The 6,757-nt window shown below is 41.4% G+C and overlaps 1 long non-coding RNA gene across 1 annotated transcript in view; it reads right to left on the minus strand.

Moving 5' to 3' along the window:
- The window catches only part of LOC119469082, a 12,389-nt gene extending 7,938 nt beyond the window's left edge, over positions 1 to 4,451 (minus strand). Inside the window, exons 1-2 of the long non-coding RNA XR_005197905.1 lie at positions 4,360 to 4,451; positions 3,792 to 3,903 (exon numbers count right to left, since the gene is read on the minus strand). This is a non-coding gene — a long non-coding RNA (uncharacterized LOC119469082). The remainder of the gene's footprint in view (positions 1 to 3,791; positions 3,904 to 4,359) is intronic.
- Between the last annotated feature and the right edge of the window lie 2,306 nt (positions 4,452 to 6,757).

Consider the following 6,757-nt stretch of genomic DNA (forward strand, 5'->3'; position numbering starts at 1 on the left):
AAATGAGATCATGAATGTAAAGCAGTTAGCCTGGTATGTACTGAGTACTCAAAGGTATTGTTCAAGGACCTCTAGGCTCTAGCCCCGTTATTACCTGTCCCATAGGCTTAGTTCCAGTTACCTGAACTACTTGGTGATCTTTGTGCCTTTGCTGCTGTTTTTCCATCCTCTGATAGTCATCTTTTTGTGGTGCTCCTGTATATATTTTGTGCTATAGATATGTGTACTTGTTTTGATTTCCTTACTCAACTGTACGTTGTTTGAGGGCAGGATCTGGGTTTGACTCATTCTGAACTATAACTGGCCTAAGAGACACAAAGTGTTTGTGGAGTGGATATTTACCTCAGTGAAACAGCTGCCCAGTCTTGGGTTCCACATTGATTAGTTAATTGATGTTGTGTTTATTTATCATAGTCTCCTGGATGTTTATTGGGTTCTACTGTGTTGAGGGGCTCAGTGATAAAAGCATCAGGTACAGTCTAGGCCTTGCTGTGTAACAGGGAAACAGGCTGGTAGAGCGGCCATAATGTATGTGGTAAGGATGGTGACAGGGCAGGTGCAGGGCTGTGATGGGAGATACTGAGGAGGATATGGGAGCACAGAGCAGAGACAACAGGCATAGTCCTAACGTCCTGAGGGCTTCCTGGAAGAAGAGGTCTTTCACCTGAGACTAGAAAGATGAGTAGATCCTTGACTCAGGTACATAGTAAAATTGCCTTAAGTCTTAGTTTAATAAATCTTGTTTCATTTGCATTTACTTGCAAGTGCTTACAGAAATACTTCCTTAGTACTAGATTTTCTGAAGTGATCTCTCACTCTCAACCAAGGTAACTGTTAGCACTTGAAGGTTTCTAGGGACTGGAACAAGGGTTGTTAATTGTATTTAAATTTTAAGCAACACCAACCCAAACAGCTGTGGCTGGAGAAGGAAAGTTTTCTCTTTAAGAGCTGGGTGGAAGATTATTCTCTTGTATTTGGGAAGAGATAATCATATACTTTCATGCTGTTAGGTTGGAGCCTATTCTGTTTTTGTTTGTTGATTGCCTGTTTTGTGGCTTTGGCTGTGTGGATACAGAGTAGGAAGGCTAGAAGCAGGAAGGGGCTGGGTGTTTTTCTGACCCTCCAATAGTTCTTCTTGGGTCAGGAAGAAAGATTGTAGTGGCAGACATGATCTGCAGCTGCAGAGGAAGCAGAGGGGAGTTTTCCATCAAGAACAGACACAGGGATCAGGAACTGTATACAAGTCAGGAAGCTTGACATCAGAGAGAGGAGGCCACACAAGGTAAGGGGTCTCTGTAGACCCTGTACAAAAGAAATGTACAGGAGGAAAGTCAATGGATTAAGAACCATTGTGATGGAATAATCAGAAAGATTATGAATTATACTTACATGTTTCTTTAAAAGGAATTACTTTTTTGGCATAATGATTGGACTTTGTTCTTTTATTATTTTAGTTTTAAAAGTATTATGCTAACTTCTTTTTAACCACACCTAACATTTAGGACCCAGAACCCAAGGCATCTACTGCCACCTGGTGGTAGAGTATACCACCTGTGGGATTTGGAATTGAGATTATACATTGATTGAAAATTGATTCTGCAGTCGAAATATGGAACCATAGAACATTAGAATTGTTGGAGATATTAAATATCATATAGTTTTATTCTAATAAAACCCAACATCCTTTTACATACAGTATTTTAGTTGAATACCTCCGATGACAGGGAGCTCATGACCTGGCCTGATAGGCTGTTTTGTCATTTGTTCCTGTTAGAATGTTTTTCTTTTTCTTTTTTAATAGAAAAAAATCACTTGTATTTATTTATCTTCATGTTTACCTCTGGAAAAACTCATAAGTTTAGTGATTCATCTACATAACAAGCCTTCAAATATTTGAAGGAACCTGTTTGTTTTTCCATAATCTTTTTGTCTTCAGGTTAAACAGTTGTAGTCCAATATTTATTATTCTGATGTTGTGCTTTTCATAATCCCCAGAGCATTTCTTTCCTCTAGTTGCATTCTGTGTTGCCAGTGTTCCTGCTGCCAGAATTGGATCCAACCCAGTGTTCCAGACATGATCAGCTTAATGAACTCTAGTCCTTGCAGGCTATCTGAACACCAAACTTCTAACACAGTCTGTAGAGTATAAGTTAGCTTTCTGTAGTCTTTCCGCAATACTGACTCCTCTTAGGTTTGCGGTAACTGAAAGCCCAAGAATTTGTATCCTTTCCTCCATTGTAAAACATTTTTTAAAAAAGCTAAAAGCAAGGGTGTACTTTAAAAAGAAGGCTTAATTACACTAGTTTAACACAAATACATTGTGAATTTCACAGGCTACCCATAAGGCCAAAGCGTTTTTGAACTCCATGTCAACTCAGTGTCTCTTTGAAGGTAGATCCTGGTATTAGTTATTAGGGGTACTTCCAGACAGCTTTTGTTAGTTTACATATATAGGTATATATCAGCATAAATGTGTGAATTCGTGTAGGTGTGTTTGAGGTTAACATATCATTTTGCAAGTTTTCTGTATGCAACACGTCCTGGAAATCTGCATAGTATATTTCACAGTGTGGATATTCCATAGTTTCCGTAGCAATTCTTTGATTATTTCTGGTTTTCAAAATCATCATAAACAGCATCTCCTTGTACACATGTACAAGTGCTTCTCTAGGGTAGATACAAAAGACTGGGTGATTACTATATTTTTATTTAAAAATGTAGATCTCAGACATGAAATTTGCCCTTGTTAATTTTGACCTAGTGTTCGAATCTGCCCAGATAATTTTACATCTTGATTTTGGTCATCTATTATGCCATGAAGCCCACGATACCAGTTTTGCATCATCTGCCCATTTTAAAAGCATATCTTTGATCTCATGATCTAAGGAAATGATTGTTTTAAAAGTTAAACACAACAGTCAAGGGAGGAGCTCTGTGGCCATTACCAGAGACCTGTATTCCACCTAAAGCTTACTGTATTGTCTTAACAAACATTTTGGTCCATGCAGTTTATCTACAGCAATTCTACCTAGCTATGTGCTCATCCCATTCATTTTTCACCATCTTGTATGCAAGAATATCATGGAGGACATTTGTAAAAGGCTTAGCAGAAATTCAGACCCACCTTCTATGACATTCTCCTGTCTAGCGAGACTGTCAAGGAGAGAAGTGAGAACAGCACACATTGCTCCTGGGCACGTGTTATTTAAAATAGATCCTGGTAACACTTTAATGAGCAATGTGTTTATGTACCTCCATGCAAGAGTGTCTCAAAGATATCAAGAAAAAATAAGCTGTCCACTCCTAGTTGCCTGTCTTACCTCTATGTTCTCAGTCCAGTTGGTCTCCCAGGGAAACTGTCTTATGGCTGAGAATTAGCTGCTTTAGTGACAAGCCCATGGGTTATATTTCCAATATTATTCAGTCTTATTTGTCCCACCCCAACATAACAGAGGTAAAGGGGCCAGGCACAGTGGCTCATGCCTGTAATTTCAGCACTTTGGGAGGCCAAAGCAGGCAGATCGCTTGAACCCAGTTCAAGACCAGGCTGGGCAACACAGGGAGACTTTGTCTCTACTAAAAATATAAAAATTTGCTGGATGTGATAGCATACACCTGTAGTCCAGCTACTCAGTAGGCAGAGGTGGGAGGATCCCTTGATCTGCCAAGATCAATCCACTGCACTCAAGCCTGAGCGACAGAGACCCTGTCTCAGAAAAAACAAGCAAACAAACAAAAAACATCCCCCCCAAGAAAAACCAAACAAAACAGAAAAACAGAGGCATACTCACACAGACATCCACAGGCCTAGTGCATTGACACCACAGTCATCCTCACAGAGTTCCTCTGTAAACATGGTACAGGGACTTTCCCTGCATCACAGCCTTACTGGTTTACTTTGCACTATCATAAAAAGAATAGAAATGTTAGGCAAGTAATTTCTAACTCACTTTTATTTAGCTTTGAAATTTGTTATAAGACAGCCACAGATGACCCTCAAAGTGGTAGTGAAGATGAGCCTGTGGTCTCGAGGTTCTGGGTGGATGGTGGAGGATGGAGGCAGTGTGGCTGTCTCTGGACTCCCAGCTGCAGTTGCATCCGGCTGTATGGCTTCCCGGGCTGGGGTCTGGCAGCACCATTGCCCTTCTGTAGGTAGCCAGGCTTGCCTTCATTGAGGAAAAGTTCTTGTGTTCCTTCCCTCAATTTCAGGGCAACCAGTATGGAAAACATAACCTCAAATATCTTTGATGTAATCTCCAAGGGAAAAGTTGCTCCAACTTTTTCTTACTATAAGTAGAAATTCTGCTTCCCATTTTTCCTTCAATGGGCCTGAGCTATCAAAGGCTCTGGCAAAGTTACCGCCAAGTAATTTTTCTCCAGAATCCCACAGTTGGCTTATTTTGGGGGATGGTGTGGTGGTGGTGTCAGTTCTACTTCAGAAAAGTAGAAGAAACAACAAATACTCCTTAAACAATCCTAAAAAAACATAGTGAGGAATGCAGAAGGGTAGAAGTGATACCAAATGAGTGAATTGTGCCCCTTTTGCAATCTGCATCGTTCCTTTACTCTGGGCATTATGTTAGGTGCTTGTTGCTGATGGAAGGCAGCAGTGGGGTGGGATATAACTATACGATCGTGACAAACAATGATTTCTGTTCAGAGGAGTTTACAGTGTGGTAAACAGTCTGCAGACAACATGAATGCAATGAACTAACCAGTGTTTCTCTTGAAAGAGAGTGATGCTTGGGTAAAAAATCACCCTCATAAAGAAGAGTCCACTTTTTGTTTTTCATCCGTGCAGTGACATTAATTCTTCACATGCAGGCATGATAAACAGAATCAAAGCTTCTGCTGCTTGCTTCCAGTTAAACAGACCTATCCTAGGTAAACCTGTATTCCCCTCTGAGAGCACCCCTTCCTTATGGTACTTGGTTGACCTCCTGCCTTGGGCAGGGCTACACCCACCTCCACTTTTTTCTGGAGTTACTGCTAGAAGGCAGAAACTCTGTGAGCTCTTGGAAAGCAGCCTTGATGTTCTGTTCCATCATGTATTTCCAGGCATAGGCATCTTGCAGGCACTTAGTAAATGCTTGTTGAGTGATGAAAGCTGCTCTTCATCTATTTCCCATTCATTTGTTCAGTACATATTTATTGAGTGACTTCTCTGTGCCAGGCGCTAGGGATACACCAATGAACAGGACCTGGTTGGGGAGACAGATGATAATATGGGGATGCTAATACAGGGTTGAGAAAGCACAAGATGTGGTGGGTGCAGATGCAGGGGTGGCTGGCCCAGCTGAGTTGGCCAGGAAGGCTTCCTGGAGACCTGAAAAATTAGCAGATAGCTAGATGAAGGCCGGATAGGAAACAATGTCTCAAGCCTAGGAAGAGCATATGCAGTGGTTCAAAGGGAAGAGATAGCTTAACATGGAAAAATGAAGGCTGATCACATAATGATAATGATAAACACATATATAATGCTTTCTGTGTGCCAGATATTATTCTAAGCACCTTACATTTATGAAGTTATTTAAATACTATTATCATCCCCATTTTACAGAAAACAGAGGCACAAAGAAGTTTAGTAATTTGACCGATCTCACACAACTAAGTGTTAGAATTGGTATATGAAGACAGTTGGCTGCGGAGCTTTGGTGGTGACAAAACAATTATGCTGGTGTGTGTGTAGCACTGATTCCCAGTGATAATCCTGGCATCATGTTGGATATGCATGGGCCTTGTGGTAACAATCAACTTGGAGATTGTCTTGTTAAGTCTGACAGAACTTCTGACATATCCTAATTGTTGAGTATGTCTGTGTTAGGCAGATGATGAGACTCCTTGCCTCCGTGGTTGGTTTTGTTGTGTTTCATGTGAACAGACTGTAGGGAGGGTGCCCCTGACCTTTTAGTGGGAAGGGACTTGGGGCTCAAACAACAATTTAACTGTAGATGACCAAATCACATTGTCCACTGTAGATTCCCTTTTCTAATTGGGGAGAAAAAGAAGGGAAAATGGTTTAAAGACCAACACCCAGAAATGACCCACCTCTCCTGGTGCTTGGCCACTGTGTGTGGTTGTTGGAGCTACAGGTTGTGAGGAAGAATAGTTTGGTTGATTGCCAACTTGGCTCCAAGGGAATGGGCCTCAAAGGGCATTACGATATTGGTTCTGCTTTCTTTTCTTCCAGTTTGTAAGTGGTAATCCAATCCGTTAGTGCATAGGCATTGTGCAGCCCATCCCTGTGACAGGTCATGGTGCCTGGGCCTTGGCCTCTGCCTTCCAAATTCCCAACTTTCCCCCAAGCTTTAGCGTGACCACTTCCTCTGAATCCCTGTTGCTGCTACAGTCAGACCCAGCATGGAGCAATGTCCTCAGCAGCCTCCTCACTGCCTGCTGCCACTTGCTCAGGAAAAGCACATGAGCTGCACATCAGTGTTTGGAAAAATTAATGCTTTCAAGATGAGCTCCATACAGTCTTAGCACGTCTGTCTGTCTCACGAGCTGAAAGAAAGAAGCATGCTTAGACAATTACTCTCCAAGGGATCTCAAGGACTAGCTTTGTTTATTGAGTGTTTCTAGTTACAACACGTGAAGTTCTGGGATTTTTTGGCTTTGGCTTCTTTTTTCTGTTTTTGGTTATGGGAATGAGTGAATTGCCAATTAACAGGGCACTTGGAGGTTTCAAAATTGTGAAAGGCATGTTTCTTAACATGGGCACAATTGATGAGTCTTTGGGATATGAGCTCAGTAAAAC

Source organism: Cebus imitator, unplaced genomic scaffold (genome assembly GCF_001604975.1).
Source record: "Cebus imitator isolate Cc_AM_T3 unplaced genomic scaffold, Cebus_imitator-1.0 Scaffold568, whole genome shotgun sequence".
Taxonomy (NCBI): Eukaryota; Metazoa; Chordata; class Mammalia; order Primates; family Cebidae; genus Cebus; species Cebus imitator.